This window comes from Pelobates fuscus, chromosome 7 (genome assembly GCF_036172605.1).
Source record: "Pelobates fuscus isolate aPelFus1 chromosome 7, aPelFus1.pri, whole genome shotgun sequence".
NCBI classification, from domain to species: domain Eukaryota; kingdom Metazoa; phylum Chordata; class Amphibia; order Anura; family Pelobatidae; genus Pelobates; species Pelobates fuscus.
Window position 1 is genome coordinate 2,752,321 of NC_086323.1, and position 19,593 is coordinate 2,771,913.

Genomic DNA, 19,593 nt, shown 5'->3' on the forward strand with positions numbered 1-19,593 from the left:
ATCAGTCTCTAACAGCATACAGTAAATCCCCCCAAAGACGAGACAGAGCTCCATGTTGGGGGTCAAGCAGTGGTCTGTTTTAATGTGGGCTACCTGCCCAGTATTTATGCAGGTCTTCCACCTGGTGGACACTCCCCTAGGGGACCAGATGGAAGACTGGGACACAACTGGTAAAATGACCAATCACAGGCATACAGGGTTAAAACACTCCCACAGTACATTACAATCCCCCCCTCTATCCTGGAGATAATTGGGAAGTAATCCAATTATCTCCGAGGACAAAGGCAAAACTCCATTAACCACATGGTTACAGCAAAACACTAAAATACAATAAAATACATAATATTACATTTGTCACCTAAAATATATACATGTAACCCATCCCCAGATAGCTGGGATCTGAGCGCACAAAAGTACCACATAGCACTCAGATCCTATGCACACAGTCCAATCGCCGTGGAGTTAAAGTGTTCACAAAGTCTGTTCTCCATACGAATAGACTCCACGGGATGGCTATCTGGGGAAATGCTGTTCATACGGTTTAAACTACCGAATGAACAGGCATCGGTTAAATGACCGACTGTAGCAGCAAGGAGGCTGACGGCTCAGCGGTGTTTGCGCAAATAAGTGTCCGTTTCCAGTTCCATAGTTTGGGCGCTGAACACCGCTGGCCGTTCAGGACTCTAAAATGGCCGCCGACACGTGTTCGGCAAACGAACAAAGGACACCCAGTATTCGTCAATTAAGCTGCGGTTAACCGCAGCTTCTGGGGGGTCAATTGATGGCACACTCCAGCTCCCAGGTGGTCCAGTCATTCGTGCGTTAGTTTGGTAGATTGAATCTACCGACCGCCGGGCAGAAAGGCACAAATAAGCCTTTTCTGCAGGCGAAAGGAAGACTTTAACATGGGGCCACCATAGTCCAGAGGCAACAGGTGGGCAACCAGGCTCCTCCAATGCAATGTGGCGAGATTGGTCTCGTCACATAAAGTTATGGATTATTTGTGTATTTATTTCTAGTTATAATTAAATTATAAAGTTTAATAAATGTTGGATAAATCCTACAGTCTAATGTTTTAATAAATGCTGTGGCCTGGTTCATCCAAATTCGGTGTCTGTCATTATTGTTTTTTTTTGAGGTAGGCTCCATACATGACCTGGCTTGGCATCAAGAGATCCCCGCATTTTTCACTTCTTAACAAGCGATTGAACAGTACTGACTGTCATTTTGAAGGCTTTGGGTATCTTTTTATATCCTTTTCCATCTTTATAAAGGTTCATTACCTTGTTACGCAGGTCTTTTGACAGTTCTTTTCTGCTCCCTATGGCTCGGTATCTAGCCTGCTCAGTGCATCCACGTGAGAGCTAACAAACGCATTGACTATTTATACACCAAGACTAATTGCAATTTAAAAAGCCACAGAAGTGGGAAGTTAACCATTAATTGCCATTTTAACCTGTGTGTCAGCTTGTGTGTCTGGAACAAGGCCAAACATTCAAGGGTATGTAAACTTTTGATGAGGGCTATTTGGGTGATTTATGTTATCATTATGATTTAAAAAGGAGCCAAACAACTATATGATAATAAATAACTTCATATAATCACTATTCTTCATTAAAATATTTTATTATTTTATTTATTATATACTGAGTGATAGTGTTCTATATGCGGTGTAGTAATACTATATATACTTTGTAATAATACATTCTATACTGTGCAATACTATTCTGTATACGGAGTAATAATATTCTATATACTAGTGTGTAATAATATTGTGCATATTGTGACAGAGTCTATGGGAGGGTAATAGAAGGAAGGTATTTAGGACCCAGAATCCTCCATAGCCTGTACTCATTCACCTGCCCAATTAGCAACTGCTGAGGCTTTAATTAGCAGGTCTCAGAGCAGAAAGGGGAGAGATACAATCGTACCTGCAGAGAGAGCAGTTCTGTGCAGAGCAGCACCAAACAAAGTGCTAAAGGTTGGTGAAACCAATGTTTATTTTTGTTGATTTGTGTAGTTTATTACCGTGGTTTAGTAAGGGACATAAACCACACCTTTTTTGCATAAGAGACTGTTGTTCTATACCTGTTACCCTAGAGGACTGTGTTGCTTTGCCCATAAAGGTCACAAGATGGTGGAGGATGCGGGCAACTAAAGCACATTTATACGGTCTGTGGGTATAGAGGCCTAAGGTACTGTGACTCTGCAAACGCCTGCAGGTGTGGTGTGTGGTATTTACCAGGTGACTGTAAAAAAAAAAAAAAAAAAAAAAAAACGCAAGATGGAAGAGTTAGTAAAAGCCCTGGTACAGGCTACTGCTTCCCAGCAAGACACAAACCATGTAACAGCGGCTCAGATCAGTAGCCTCATGGAGTCACAGCGACAGGCTGTTGCGGTCCAACAGGAGACAAACCGCTTATTGGCCACACAAATAGACTGCGTTATGGAAACACAGCGGGAAGACAGAGTAAAACTAACAAGTGCTTTACAACAAACCATACTGTCAAGTGTGACTACCCCTACTATGGATAGGGGGCGCCGGATTACAGATAATGACTTTTTACATAAAGTGAGTGAGGTTGATGACATGGATTGCTACCCGAGAAGGATGGCCTCCAGGTCAGTGGGCAGGATTATTAGCCCCTTGCCTCAGGGCATTTCCTTTGCCTCAGGGCATTTTTCCTTTAGCCCCTTGCCTCAGGGCATGATGATTTCCTTTTCAGACTATGACCGATTGAAAGCAGAAATACTAACACGGCTTGGAGTTATGCCTGCAGTGCGAGCCCAAAGATATAATACATGGGTTTATGATACAGAGAAGTCTACTAGGTCACAAATGTATGACCTCTTGAGGCTTGCTCAGAAGTGGCTACAGCCAGAAATCAACTCTGCTGCAGTAATCATTGAAAAGGTGGTTATGGATCGCTTCCTCAGGAGTCTGCCGATAGCGCTACGGAAATGGATCAGTCAAGCGGATCCAAAGGACCTAGAAGAAATGATGAACTTGACAGAGAGATACCGGTTTGCTAATGAAACTCAGAGTAAAGAACCTTACCTCAACGCCAAATTGCAAAGTAACAGGAAACCTGCAAAGAATTCTGGAGGGTTTAAAGAAACAGATGAAAAAAAAGCTTCTGTACAGACCCATAGACAAACTGACTACATGGAAAATTGGAGGCCCAGGTTCCCAACCCGGCCACAAGGCCAGACTGAGAGACAGATAAAGTGTTATAGATGTCAAGGGATTGGACATATTGCACGTAACTGTCCACAGACTGATGAACCTATGGAATGTAATCTGGGGAGGGGGTAGAAACATGGTGCATTGTTGGTATACACACAAATGTCTGCTGTAACAAGTACTGGTGGTATTAACCATGTCAAATCTGTAAATATGGAAGGGAGCAGTGTGCAAGCACTCTTAGATTCTGGGAGTGAGGTTTCATTGGTAAAAAGATCTTTACTTCAGAGTGAGCAAGTAGATAAAATTCACGTGTTGGATATAATATGCATACATGGTGACAACCACACGTATCCCACGGGCGAGGTGGAATTTGCTACCGCGGTAGGGGTGATAAAACATAGAGTTGGGGTGGTACCATCATTGCCTTGTGATGCTGTATTGGGTCATGATTTTCCCCTCTTTCGGAAAATTTGGGAAGATACTGCAATAAAACAGGATACGCGTACAGAGGTAGAGGCAGAAACAGTGGGTTTAGAGAATGTTTTCCCTTTTTCTACGATTGATTTGGAGCAGTATAGTGAAAATGAACCCACTGTAGTATGTTTGGGTGAGGAAAGGGGACACAATGAAAATCTAAGGGAAGAGGTGGAGTTCCATCATCTATGTATTAGTTCAGGAAATTTTCGGGCTGCCCAATGGGAGGATCAAACCTTGGTAGCTGCCCATAACAATGCTCAGGTAGTGGAAGGTACTACTGTTAACCCGGAAACCCAATTGTCCCTTTCCTATTTTGCAGAAAGAAATAATTTACTTTACCGAGTAGAGAGGAGGGGGGTTGAAGAGGTTGAGCAATTTCTGGTACCTCAATCCCACAGGAACCTAGTCTTAAAACTAGCTCACAGCCATGTATTAGGGGGGGCATCTTGGGATTGAAAAAAACAGGGAGAGAGTACTAAGAAGATTTTACTGGCCAGGAATCTACTCTGCTGTAGAGCGATTTTGCAAGTCATGCCCAGAATGCCAAAGAAAGGCTCCATTCCAAGCTTTCCATAATCTCCTCATTCCTCTTCCCATTATAGAAGTCCCATTTGAAAGAATTGCTATGGACCTGGTTGGTCCTTTACTTAAATCCGCTAGGGGGCACCAATATATATTGGTAGTACTAGATTATGCTACCCGCTATCCCGAAGCTATACCTTTAAGAAATACCTCCCCTAAAACCATTGCCAGAGAGTTGATGTTTATGTTCAGCCGGGTTGGAATACCTAAAGAAGTACTTACAGACCAAGGTACCCCTTTTATGTCACGAGTGATGAAAGAGCTATGTAACTTGTTGAAGATTAGACAATTGAAAACTTCAGTGTATCACCCACAAACTGATGGGTTAGTGGAAAGATTTAATAAAACCTTAAAAGCAATGCTCCGTAAGGTAATTGATAAAGATGGTAAGAATTGGGATTGTTTGCTCCCATATCTAATGTTTACTATCAGAGAAGTCCCCCAAGCTTCCACAGGGTTCTCACCTTTTGAATTGTTATATGGCAGACATCCTAGAGGTCTCCTTGATGTTGCGAAGGAAACATGGGAACAGGAACTCATAGGAGTGTTATTGAACATGTGGCACAAATGCAGGATTGCATTGAGGCCATAATGCCAATTGTCAGGGAAAATATGGAGAGAGCACAGGAAGCCCAGAAAGCTAGTTATAACAGTAATGCTAGACGTAGGGTCTTTCAACCCGGAGACAGGGTTATGGTACTAATCCCCACAGTAGAAAGTAAATTCCTTGCAAACTGGCATGGTCCATACGAGATCATTGAAAAAGTCAATGAGGTGAATTATAAGGTGAGACAACCTGGAAGAAGAAAGCTCGAACAAATATACCATATAAATTTACTCAAACCGTGGACAGACAGAGAGGCCTTGATGGCCATGACAGACAAAGTTCCTCTGACCAAAGTAGACAAAGTACCAGAGGTTAACATTGCTGACACTCTAGCACCTCATCAGAAAAATGAGGTCCGAGAGTTTGTACTTAGAAATCGGGATGTGTTCGCTCCAGTACCAGGAAAGACTCATGTTATTGAACATGACATAATTATGGAACCTGGAAAAAGGGTTAACTTAAAACCCTACCGAATCCCAGAGGCCAGAAAAGAAGCCATCAAAGCAGAGGTCCGAAAGATGCTTGAGCTAGGGGTTATAGAGGAATCACAAAGTGAATGGAGTAATCCTATAGTGTTGGTACCCAAGCCAAATGGAGAAATCAGATTCTGTAATGATTTCAGAAAATTAAATGAGATATTAAAATTTGATGCTTATCCCATGCATAGGGTTGATGACCTGATAGAGAGATTAGGACGATCCAGATATCTGACTACATTAGATCTGACTAAAGGTTATTGGCAAGTTCCCTTAACAGAGCGGGCAAAAGAAAAAACTGCTTTTTCAACACCAGAAGGTTTATTTCACTATAAAGCCTTACCTTTTGGGTTGCATGGTGCACCTGCCACCTTCCAAAGAAAGATGGATAGAATCCTTAGACCCCATAGTGAATACGCAGCTGCCTACCTTGACGATGTGGTTATACACTGCACAGATTGGGAAACACCTTCCCAGAGTTCAGGCAGTAATAAAGTCTATACAAGATGCAGGTTTGGAAGAGGCTAAGTATTTGGGCTACACTATTGGGAGGGGTCTCCTGAAACCACAGAAAAGTAAGGTAGATGCTATTTGGGCTTGGCCACGTCCTGTGACAACAAAACAAGTCAGGGCATTTCTAGGCTTAGTGGGCTACTACCGTAGATTCATACCTAACTTTGCTACGATCGCAAACCCGTTGACAGAGCTAACTAAGGCAAAAGGCCCTGGTATGATAAAGTAGACTCCTGAGTTAGAGAAGGCATTTAGTGCCCTGAAGGAGGTTTTGTGTGCTGACCCAGTTTTGGTTGCCCCAGATTTTACAAAATAATTTTTGGTACAGACAGATGCGTCTCATGTGGGCTTAGGAGCGGTTCTTTCTCAAGTACACAGAGGAGAAGTTATGTATCCCGTTATGTACCTGAGCAAAAAGCTGAATCTCCATGAACAGAGATACTTAGTGGTTGAGAAAGAATGCTTGGCTATAAAATGGGCACTAGAAACACTTAACAATTGGGGAGAAGGTTCAAACTTGTCACAGATCATGCGCCCTTGACGTGGATGAGACAAAACAAGGAAAAAAAATCCAGAGTAACTAGGTGGTTCCTTAGTCTTCAGCCATATAACTTCTCTATGGAACATAGAGCTGATACAGACCAGGGGGATGCAGAGTCAATTGTTTGTGGTCAAAGGTCGCTACGACCGATGGGTCTAAGCTGGCGGGGAGGATATGTGACAGAGTCTATGGGAGGGTAATAGAAGGAAGGTATTTAGGACCCAGAATCCTCCATAGCCTGTACTCATTCACCTGCCCAATTAGCAACTGCTGAGGCTTTAATTTGCAGGTCTCGGAGGAGATACAATCTGACCTGCAGAGAGAGCAGGTCTGTGCAGAGCAGCTCCAGAAAAAGTGCTAAAGGTTGGTGAAACCAATGTTTATTTTGTTGATTTGTTTAGATTATTACCCTGGTTTCGAATGGTTGTTGTTCGTCTGTTTGAACTGACTTTTACATGGGAAATAGACCGGCCGCACAGCCTGATTCTCTGGAACTCTTTTTGGGCAGGAAAGCATGCTTGCGGTCGGTCATAAAGGACTTCCAGCTAACTTTTTAACCTCTGGAGGGAATTGTCTGATTTTTGAGTATGTTTGTATTTGAAGTATGCTGATTCTGAAAATATTCTGTGAATGTGATGTATACTTTTAAAGTTTATAAATATTGTGTAAAACTGTATTTTTCCTGCCTGTGATAATTATGTTAGCCCATTGTGTACAGTAATTATATCACAGGCAGAGGGGAGGATTTTGTGGGAATGAATGGGAGTGTTTAACTGTATTGTACGTGTTTGGCTGTTCTACAAGACCATGTGGGTGGTACTTTGTGTGTAAAAACTTGTATAAAAGAAAGCCCTTTGCTGCCATTAAACAGAACTACTTGACCCTTTCTTGAAGCCTTGGCTCATGTTTGGGGGATGGAATAACTACACTCTGGGGATTGCTATAATCACACTATACTCCCCAGGGTAAGCTCTTGTAAGAGCTGTTCTTGTTCCTGCTACACTCTCTGGGATAGGATAGGTCTACCCACTGGAAGCTGGATCCTGGCCTTGGATCCAGTGTGGGTGAAAGACGGTGAGACCCCGGCGCAGCTACATCGCTGGAAGTGGGGTCTGCAGTGCTGATGGTGTCGGTTGGAGTGCTTGGAGTCCTCGGCAAGTGCTAGGAGCATCGATTGGCGGAGGTACTCGGTCAGAGTGCCAGCGGTTCCGTCACAATATACTTTATACTTAGTAATAATTTACTATATACTGAGTAATAATGCTCTATATAATAGGTAATAATATACTATATACTGAGTAATGACATTCGATATACAGGGTAATAATTGTGATGGTATACTCCTGTGACCCGTCAATCATTCCATTTTTCCCATAAAAATAAAATAGCCAAGTAATCCACAGAGTAATCGCTGATATCGCCGAATAATCCACACATGAGCCAAAGCTTAATGCTGGAACAAGACTGCTTTACTGGGAACAAGGGTGCTCAATTTATGCAACACATAGTTCCTCCTCTGGGCCAGGCTAGATAATTGAGTTTGAGCAGCATACCAAACACAATTATCTACTGGCCAGAAAAGTTAACATTTTTCACAATTCTTAAAAATATACTTTATACATAACATATTAGCTGAGGGTGATGAGAGCAACATATGTGTTGAAGTTTTACCGGCTCGCCACGTGATGGTAGCCGACTTAGAGTTCCATAGAATCAGTGTCAAGAGCCGGTCTCCGTTCGGATTAAATTTTCACGAAAACCGCGGTAGATATCTTCAATCTGGTTCTTGGAGAATGCTTCCCTTGTTCGTTTGTTTCAAACTCCCGAACGCCGTTCTTCTGCCGTAATTAGAAGTGGTTCATATGGGACTTCCAGAGGGGACCGGTTGTTCGTGCGAGTGCCATGCCCTCGACGACCAAGTCCCGCTGGCCGTCCGTCCAGGCACTCAACGACCAAGTCCCGCTGGCCGGCCGTTCGGGAGTTAAGATGGCCTCGAAGCAGTCAATTAACTTGCGGTTTTCGTGCAGAGTTGTAATTTCTAATTGCTACACAGGGTGGTCCTCGTTCGGCAAACTGACTATTTTAATGAACAAGGGAAATTAACGAAATGAAAGTAACAAATGAACCAACAATAAAGGTTAATAAATCCAACGAATAAAGTAGCAGGGAGGGAAAGAACCGAATATTATTCACAATATTATTCACAAAAATATACTATATACTGAGTAGTAATGCTCTATATACTAAGTAATAATGTACTATATACTGAGTAATAATACTCTATGTAGCGGAGAGCTGGTCTTTCACAGGTTAACTCCACTAAATATCCCAGTAAGGCTCCGGAACAAGCAATAGAATACCATAGAGTAATAATCCCAGGAAGCAAGGTAACCCACGAATATTCCCATACCGATCCCAATGACTGGACGACACACAGCATCAGGAGCAGGACTGACTTTTAATCCACACAACTTCCTTATAAAGCATTCTCCCATGCAAGGGGGGGATTCACCATAATTAGTCCAGTAGCCAGTAACAGTTACCTCCCACACATCTCCTCCCCTCAGTGTGACACATAATCCTATTAAACATACTGTACTTTTCCCTGAATTCTAGATGTACCCCAAAACAAGCAGTTACAATAATACTTTAGGTACCCCCTGGTAGCCCTGATCTGGGTGACTAACATATCCAAAATTCACCCAGATCGGACCAGGGGTTCGGGAGTTAGGTGGAGGATGTAATTTGACCGACCGCACACGAGGTGGTATCCGAAAAAGGCTCCATGTGTTTTGGCCTTGCAGTCGGTCTCTGTTCGGGAGGTAAAACACATAGAAATACCTGCCATCCACAGCTAATCTTCCATTCGTATGGATTCCCTTGTTCGGGACATTGATTTTACCGAACGGGGGGCTGACTAGTCCCTCTGTTCGTAGGTTATGGAGCTCTGGAGGTCTCAGCGGTGTTCGGTTGTTTGAGTGTCCGATTTGAGTTCCAGACACTCGACGACCAAACACCGCTGAGATTTTCATGCGTAAGATGGCCGCCGCACATGGTTCGTATGCCGAACGGCGACCACACAGGCACATACAATGGATCAGTTAAGCTGCGGTTTGCAGAGTGTGAACGCTTAACGAGGCGCACACTTCTCACTGGGGTGGTCTGATGGTTCGGTAGCTTCATTCGTATGAAACTACCGAACAATCGTACGAACACTACATACACTTTACAGATATACAGGGCAACAATTACACAAATACATTTTCTATACGAATTTCTAAGGACAGCCTCAATACAATCCGCTACACTCTATATACTAGGTAATAATATACTATATACTGAGTAATGACATTCAATATACAGGGTGATAATATACTATATACTGAATGATACTGCTCTATATACTGGGTAATAATATACTAGGTAATAATATGCTATATACTGAGTAATGATGTTCTATATACTGGGTGATAATGCTCTATATACTGAGTAATTATACTCTATATATTGGGTAATATACTATATACTGAGTAGTAATACTCTATATAATGAGTAATAATACTCTATATACTCGGTAAGAGTATAATAGAATTAATAAGTAGAAGAACAATCCGTACCACAATGACCAAGATGAAGCCTGCAGAGAACAGAGCTAGCGGGAGGCAGATTGCGACTTTCACACTGGTTGCCATTGGACATGGACCACAATCGGCTGGACACAACGCACAGTTTTCATTAGAGCTGCAAACGCCATCTCCGCAAACTGCCAAATGAACCAAAAGGAAATGGAGATTAAATCACTTTTTATGTTTTTAGGGTGAAAATATGAGAAACCTTGTTTAATCTTTCATTATCAATAAAAGAAAAGCTAAACCCACATTGGTTAAATGACAAATTAAAAGTCTAATATAAACTAGTATTGTGAAGAAATCACTAAGTCATTTCGTTTATTTTATTTCCCTTTTGTTCGGTAGCTGTAACAACCAAACAGTGACAACAACCTGGCTCTTTAACTTCAAAGCGTACCTCAATTAAACCCTCTCCCTGTGCGTCTGCCGTTCGTATTGTCGAACGCCACGTGGCTGAGAAAACGATGGCCATCTTGTTTGTGCGAACACAGGCAGCGGGACTTGGTTGTTGAGTGTCTGGAAGTAAAATCAGACACTCGACGTCCTGAACACCGGTCCAAAACACACGAACGCTGGATCTTCATTTCCCGAACAGCAATAAGAGCGCTGTTCGGTACTTCTGTGCATTCGAATGAGGGGAACAATCGCTGCTAGGAGCCAGGGGGAACCATTCGTTCACTTTTTAACCCCTTAAGGACACATGACATGTCTGACACGTCATGATTCCCTTTTATTCCAGAAGTTTGGTCCTTAAGGGGTTAAGACTTTTCAAATAAGACCGGCAAAACCACTAAAACTTGTGGAACTGTTTTCGGCAGGAGCCTCGTGGGTAGCCGGTCAACTAAGACATCCCTGAACTGATCTGAGTGATTTTTGGATATGTTGGTCACCCAGATCAGGGCTATCAGGGGATATGACTTTTGTGGGGATACCTTATGTTTTAAGGGGTGTTCTAAAAGTTGTGGGAAACTTAGATTTTTCTGCCTGGAGATAATGAAGTTACTACTTTATCAGCCTTAGTTATCTCCAGGTCGAGGGGAGAGAATTATATGTTTTTTACTGGGAGTGTTTAACTATTTCTCTGTTTATGATTGGCTGTATGTTCCTGTGGGAGGTCCCCTTGCACGGGGACTTGCATAAAAGCCAATCTGGCATCATTAAACTTCAGTTCTGTTATACCCTTCATCTAGACTTCGGCTGATGTTTTGGGTACTGTGACGGTAGTAATCTGTATCACAGTCCAATATTTCCTTTTTCCCAATAGTAGAATATTCCCAATAATCCACAGAAATAAATATCGCTGGTATCGCCAAATAATCCACACATGAGCCAAAGCTTAATGCTGGAACAAGACTGATTTACTGGAAGGAACAGGCATTCAATTTATACAATAGCAGACTCCTCCTCTGGGCCAGGCTAGATAATTCAGTTTCAGCAACATACTAAACTCAATTATCTGCTGGTCAGAAATATTAAAATTTGTAACATTTTAAGAAAAGTACTTTCTGCATAACATACAAATATAACAATAACATGGGTAGCTGAGGATACTGGGATTCACATATCCAAATCTCACGAAAATCCGTTCGGTAGTTTCCGGGTCGTATCGTGTGGAAGTTTGACTTGCTCGCCATGTGGTGGTATCCGATTTAGAGTTCCATTAAATCAGCAGCAAGAGCCGGTCTCCGTTCGCGCCTAATTACACGAAAACTACCATACGAATGTTGCAGCTTGTTATATGAAAATGCTCCCCTTGTTCGGTAGATTCAAACTCCCGAATGCCGGTTTGATTCGTTGAATGGAAAGTAGTCAGCCGGGACTTCCATAATGACCGGACGTTCGCGTGGTTGCCATGCCGAAAACAGTTCCAGGCAATTCATGCGTAAGTCCCGCTGACCGCATTCGGGAGATTTAAGATGGCCACCATCCTTTGTTCTTGCCACGTGTTCGTATGCCGAATGGCGGCCACCTAGAAGCACTCAATTAAGTTGCGGTTTTCTCAACGTTCCAAATTCTGATTACTACCCAGGGTGGTCTCCGTTCGGTAAAACGAATACACATCTCGAACACATAGTTAAAACGAAATGACTACAAGTATTTAAACAGCAGGGAGAGGATATAACCGGATGCACACAGGTGAGTATATGGAAATCCTTTACAGGTACCCGTCTGTTTTACTAAGGGAATATACTTGGGAAGCTGTTGTTCGTATGGGAATTACCTATTTTATTTCGTCCAACGGCGAGTTATAATTCACTACTACTCTGGCCGTTCGGGAGGAAAATACCAAATGGTTATTGGATATACCAGGTTTCCTTACATGTATAATTAGTATCATTTGAATAAACATGACACAAAAATGGCTTCTGACTAAAGGATTTAAGGGTACGTGAGTCTGAATCTACAGGAAGCTAAAATAAGTCTGTAACGGACCGTTTCAGCAGACAAGGGGTTAAAATCCGTTTAGGCGATATGCCCCTTTCTGAGAGACAGGCACAGCTACTGCAGAACACCAAACTCCCGAACTGGATACAAAATAGCACTCCAAACTGGAACCTCACGAATAGCTGCTAGCAGACGAACAGGAAAAGCATACATCAGCTTACACTCCTGGCAATCAGTCTCCAACAGCATACAGTGAATCCCCCCAAGAACAAGACAAGGCTCCGTGTTGAGGGTCAAGCAGTGGTCTGAGGGGCTGGCACACCCAGCGTGGTTTTTATTACAGTTGTTGCAAATACAGGACTGCCCACTGGGAGGGATAAAACAACCAATCACAACACAGTTACATCCCACATATTCCCTCCCCTTATCCTGAGAGGAAACTCAATTATACATACAGTTAAACATACTTTCTACCCAACTTTCATAACTCTAAAACCATACATCACATTCACATAAACATTACATATTCACAATCAATTCATTCAGGGGAACAACAAATTAAAAAATGGCATGAATCCGACCAGGGGTTCAAAAGTTAGTAAAATATCTTTTGGGCCCTGGCTAGCACATGGCTATCTGTCTCAGACCGGTTTTACAGAGCCCTCTTTCCTGGAGACAATGGGGAAAATAATCCAATTATATCCAGGGATAGAGGCAGACTCCATTGAGCACATGGTTGCAAAAAGACATAAAATACAATAAAATACACAAGGTTACATTTACTACATAAAATAAAGACATGCAACATATCCCCAGATAGCTGAGGTCTGAGCGCATATTATTGAATGGCGCTCAGACCACACACATACAGTTCAATTGCCATGGAGCTAAAGTCTTTCCCATAGTCTTTCATTAATGGGCTCCATGGCATAGCTATCTGGGGTATCACCGCTCACACAGGGCAAGTACCGAATGACCCCACTGTATTTAAAGGGCCAGAATGAGTGACATGCACTCTGTTAGGGCCGAATACGGTTTTTAAAGGTCCCAATCTCCCAGGGCCATAGTCCAAAGGCAGCAGGCGGGCAACCAGGCGTCTCCAATGCAATGTGGCGAGATTGCTCTCATCACAAAGTCTTTAATATCAGGTAACCTTTTTATTGAGTTTTCCTGAAGTGCTTGAGAACCATCTCCTGCCGATTTCAATTTTGAGCTGCCAAAGGCATTTAAATTAACAAAAAATAACAATACATAATATTATTATTTATGAGAATTATTTTAAGATTCTACATCGGTGGTACATGGTACCAGTAAAACTTTTTAAATTGCAAACAGGTTCTAGTGAAATTTAGAGATGTCCCGAACAGTTCGCTGGCGAATAGTTCCTGGCGAACATCGCTTGTTTGCGTTCGCCACGGCCGGCAAACATATGCGATGTTCGGTCCGCCCACTATTCCATATCATTGAGTAAACTTTGACAACCTCCGCACCCGCCGCTCGGGGGTGGGGGTGGGGGGGTTGTCAAAGTTTACTCAATGATATGGGGGGGGGGACCTACTGTCCTCCCCCGGCCCCCACCCCTGAGCGGTGGGTGGGGGCCCTAAAAAAAACAATAGGGGGATACTTCTGTCCCCCCCCGTCCCCCACCCCTGAGTGGTGGGTGGGGGTCCTAAATACTAAGAAGGGGGGGACCTAATGTCCTCCCCCCTTGCCCCCACCCCTGAGCGGCGGGGTGGCGGCCCTAAATACTAATAAGGGGGGTGCCTAATGTCCTTCCCCCTGGCCCCCACCCCTGAGCGGCTGGTGGGGGCCCTAAATACTAAAAAGGGGGGGACCTAAGGTCCTCCCCCCTGGCCCCCACCCCTGAGCGGCGGGTGAGGGCCCTAAAAAAAATGTGTACCCCCCCTGGTGACTAGGGGTCCCCAAACCCCTAGTCACCCCCACCCCCCCCAAAAAAATGTACCCCCTACCTACTCCCCTCACCCTAAAAATAATGAGGGGGGGACCTTTAACTAAGTACCTGTAAAAAAAAAAACAAAAAACTTACCATTCAATGTTTTCTTTCTTCTAAATCTTCTTTTTTCAGCCCCAAAAAAGGCCACATAAAAAACCATAATAACCGACGCAATAAAAAAAAAAAAGAAAAAAAAGCGAGCGCAAAAAAATAATCCATGTTCACCCGGCGAGGGCTCCGCGCAGACTGAGCTCTGCAGGGCGGGGCAAGGCTTATAAAGCCTTGCCCCGCCCTGCAATTAGGCTCAGATCACTCTGATTGGTGGGTTTAAACCATCCAATCAGAGTGCTCTGACAGGTAAATGAAGAGACTGACAGGTAAGTCTCTACATTTACCTGTCACAGCACTCTGGTTGGTTTGAAATCCACCAATCAGAGTGCTCTGTGTCATTTTACACAGCGTGGGAAAGTTCTTTGGAATGGAGTTACTTAATCCACCAATCAGAGTGTTATGAGTAAAATTACACAGCGTGGGAAAATTCCAAAGAACATTCCCTCGCTGTGTAAAATGACACAGAGCACTCTGGTGGATTTCAAATCAACCAATCAGAGTGCTGTGACAGGTAAATGTAGAGACTTACCTGTCAGTCTCTTCATCATTTACCTGTCAGAGCACTCTGATTGGATGGCTTAAACCCACCAATCAGAGTGCTCTGAGCCTTATTGCGGGGCAAGGCTTTATAAGCCTTCCCCCACCCTGTAGAGCTCACTCTGCGCGGAGCCCTCGCCGGGTGAACATGGATTTTATTTTTGCGCTTTTTTTTTATTTTATTTTTTTTAATTGCGTCGGTTATTATGCTTTTTTATTTGGCCTTTTTGGGGCTGAAAAAAGATTTTAGAAGAAAGAAAACATCGAATGGAAAGTTTTATTTTTTTTACAGGTACTTAGTTAAAGGTCCCCCTCATTATTTTTAGGGTAACGGGGGGTAGGTAGGGGGTTAAATTTGTTTTTTGGGGGGAGGGGGTGACTAGGGGTTTGGGGACCCCTAGTCACCAGGGGGACACACATTTTTTTAGGGCCCCCACCCACCGCTCAGGGGTGGGGGCCGGGGGGGAGTACATTAGGTCCCCCCCCTTTTTAGTATTTAGGGCCCCCACCCGCCGCTCAGGGGTGGGGGCCAGGGGGAGGACATTAGGTCCCCCCCCTCATTATTTTTATGGCCCCCACCCACCGCGCAGGGGTGGGGGCGGGGGGGTAGGACAGTAGGTCCCCCCCCTCATTATTTTATGGCCCCCACCCACCGTGCAGGGTTGGGGGCGGGGGGAGAGGACAGTAGGTCCCCCCCTTTATTATCTTTATGGCCCCCACCCGCCGCCCTTGGGTGGGGGCCGGGGGGGAGGACAGTAGGCCCCCCTCATTATCTTTATGGCCCCCACACGCCGCCCAGCGGTGGGGGCCGGGGGGAGGACAGTAGGTCCTCCCCCCATTGTAATTTATGGCCCCCACCCGCCGCCCAGGGGTGGGGGCCAGGGGGGAGGACAGTAGGTCCCCCCCCCTCATATTCTTTATGGCCCCCACCCACCGCTCAAGGGTGGGGGCCGGGGGAGGGCAGTAGGTCCCCTCCCCCATTGTAATTTATGGCCCTCACCCGTCGCACAGCTCCCACCCAATAGGTTTTTTTTTTGTGGTTTTTTTTTTTACAGTGAGCAGCCACTGGCTGCTCACTGCTTACTAGACATGCCCCTACTCGCGGTATAGCGAGTAGGGGCAGAATTTACTAATACTAAGTAATCTTTACTTAGTATTAGTAAATGTGGCTGACAGACCAATTTAGGTCTTTCAGCCTTTTAGTAGATAACTCCCTAATTCCCACGGTATTAGGGAGTTATCTACTAAGCGGCTGCAAGGTGCAGCCGCGGATCGGAGTTTGCATGCCACAGTCCAGGTGTTAGTCCCCTTGAAACAACTTGTGGGTTTTAAAATTCGCCTGCCTATTGAAGTCTATGGCGGTTTGCCCGGTTCGCGGCGATGTAATCTGTTTACGGGTACACATTTACATATATGGTGGGACTGCCCAAAGCTTCAACTAATGAAAAATAAATTGGAATTGGTAATAGGTGGAATCTATGGAATGAACATCCGATCAACCTCTTACACATTTCTATTTCATTTAGATTTACCAGACAGTAATATCTACTCCCATAGACTGACGATACAGATTATAATGGCATCAAAAATCTGTTTAGCTAGGCGATGGAAAACTAGTATAATACCATCGTGGTCGGAGATACAAGCACAGATAAATTTTCAAAAAACAATGGAAAAAGCAGTGTATGTCAATATGGGAAAAAAAAGAGGAATACTATAGAATATGGAACCCCTGGGAGACTGCTACGGACGTTTTTTAGAGGTGGCCTAGAAGGCAGATCCCCTCTCCCCCGATAGCGCTCAAGAATGTATGAGATTAGTGTGAATGGAAGTCTATTTGAGGTAGACAGTAGCTACGTCATCACGTTTAAATATAAATAATAAAAAAGTACGAAATTATAAAAATATTTGTTTTAACAAATGATGATAAGGTGTCTGATATTAAAACATAGAAAAAAAAATAATTGAGCTGCCAGAGAAGCTGACTTGATATGTTGAAATATAATATCCTAATATTGAATTACATATTGATCGTCTATGTTATGTGGACATCCATTTATTACCATTACCTTTCACTTGTTTCTGTTCTTTTTAGTGTGGCCTTATCCACTGTCTCGAGATTGGATATACTGGAAGTGTCCGTTCTGCCTGCCTTTGTACTAGACTGTCAAGTCACATTAAAGAAAGAGGAAGACCTTTGCCTGTCAGGGCTTTTTATGGGATGTGTTACTTGTTTCTGATTGGTTTAAGTTTTATGATTGACTTGTGCTGCTGGAGGCATAAGTAAAAAAAGTTATGCTACTCTGACGCTTCCTGAGGCTGACCCCAGCGACCTGTTATGGTCTGGTCAGTGGGTAGCGGGCGAGACTACGGGCGCTGCTACCCCTTCTCGTAAGGATGCATTGGATTCCGAGCAGAGCTCTTCCAGTCTCTGCTCTCCCCTACCCAGGAGCGAAGTAGTGTGGAGGCGCGGGCCTCTGGGCAGAGGATAGGTATCCTCGGCCCACCCCTGGTACCTAAGCTGGGCCCCGGCAGACCTGCAGGGCCCCAGAAGCGAATTGGTGTGGAGGCGCGGGCCTCTGGGCAGAGGGCAGGTAACCTCTGCCCATTGGAGTGATGGTCACTGGGCACGGGTGGTGCCCGTCCCACTCCCCAGCAGCTGAGTGCAATCCAGGGGGAGAGCACAGCCAGCTCTCCTCCACAAAGGCCAGCCACGACCCAAGCAGTAACCGGGAAGCAGAGTCACGACTCAACAGACAACTCCTATTACCCTCGGCTAGCCGGGAAAACCAAGGAGAACCAGGTGATAGAAGGGCCTGGGCGACACATTTGTTTGGGTGGGGGTTTTTAAGGGCTCGGAAATCCAAGGGGGCACCCTTGTTTGCGTGGGGGTTGTTATGGGCTCAGAGATGCCTGGGTACTGGCACCAGGGCTGTACAAACTCCTGGGCTACAGACACTGTATGTATAAGTCATCCTGCACCTAGGATGGTGCAACACCGGTCATCCCCCAGGGCTGTAGGGGCTGGCCGGGGACAAGTGTAGTTGTGGGCTTGGCACTAGTGGACTATGTGTCCACTCCGGACAGCAGTGAGCTGACCCGTGTGGGCCATGGTTTGGCTGGTGGAGGTGGACAAGGGGGAGATGTGTGATGGACCACCATCACTGAGTACCATGCCCACCGCTTATTTGCATAATTTTCACTTGTATCATGTGTTCCCTCTGTTTCTCCATGTATTTCTGTGCCTTTCGTGTATTGTGCCCTGTTCCTTGATCGGAAGAGTTCCTACGAAAGAAACTTGTTAATTTCCCGAACGCGGACCACCTCGATATCCCAATTAGAATGCTCATTAGAACCTCAAGGGGAAAACAAGTGCTCCACTGGGTGGCTGCAAGTTCGTAGAGCCGAATGCCAGCCAGGGGGAGCATTCGTATCCCAGACTGGCTTGCCCGCACGGTTTCAGTTCCTCGTGTCGGGGATCGCCCTACCTGCTCCTAAAGGAGCCATGTGACGAAACCAATCTCGCCACATTGTATTGGAGGAGCCTGGTTGCCCGCCTGCTGCCTCTGGACTATGGACCGGCAGCTAAAGTGTTAATTTTACTGTGCAGAAAGGTTTATTTTTCCCTTTCTGCACAGCCGTTCTATCTACCGAACAATCAGCTTCTTTTCAGCCTCCCCAGGGCCGTGGGAAGCCGGCCGGCGTTGTTGAGGGGCCACCCAGAAGCTGGCGTGTGCCTCCTATTGACCTCCCTGAAGCCGCGGTTAACCGCGGCTTAACAAGCGTGTGCCGGCAATTGACCACCCAGTAGCTGTGGTTAACCGCAGCTTAATTGATTGTTACTGGGTGGTCGCGTTAACACCTAGCCGCCACACAATGGCGGTGTTCTGGAGCTCCCCGGGCAGCCAGCGCTTGTCTGCCCGGCTTTCCTGCACTATAAGCGGACACTTTTGCGTGCAGGCACCGCTGAGCCTCCAGCCCCCTGGTATGTGAACTGTAGTAACCCAGATAGCCTGCCATGGAGCCTGTTCGTATAATTAAAGACTTTGGCTCCATGGCAATTAAAATGTATTTGTGTGATCTGGGTGCCATTCACGTAGTAATCTGAGCTATCTGACCTGAGCTATCTGGGGATATGTAACATGTCTATGTTTTGTGTATAAAATGTGTCTGTATGTATTTTAAAGTGATAGTCTGTTTCTGTGTCACCATGTGCATAATGGAGTCTGGCCTTTATCCTGGGAGATAATTTAATTACTTCATTAATTATCTCCAGGGCAGAGAGGAGGAAACCAAGATGCATGGTGGGAAAGTATTGTGGCTGTTTGTACGAAAATGATACATGTCTGTCTGCTGTTTCAGTCTTCCATCTGGTCCCCTAGGGGAGTGTCCACGAGGTGGGAGACCTGCATAAATACAGGGGCAGGTAGCCCTGAATAAACAGACCACTGCTTGACCCTCAACACGGAGCCTTGTCTCGTTCTTAGGGGGATTCACTGTATGCTGCTGGAAGATTGATTGCTAGGAGTGTAAGCTGATGTCTGCTTTTCCTGTTCGTCTGCTAGCAGCTATTCGTGAGGTTCCAGTTGGAGGG

At 44.9% G+C, this 19,593-nt stretch overlaps 1 pseudogene; it reads right to left on the reverse strand.

Annotated features, from left to right (window-relative positions):
• LOC134568644 (atrial natriuretic peptide receptor 1-like) overlaps positions 1–19,593 on the reverse strand; it is a 203,956-nt pseudogene that overhangs the window by 161,060 nt on the left and 23,303 nt on the right.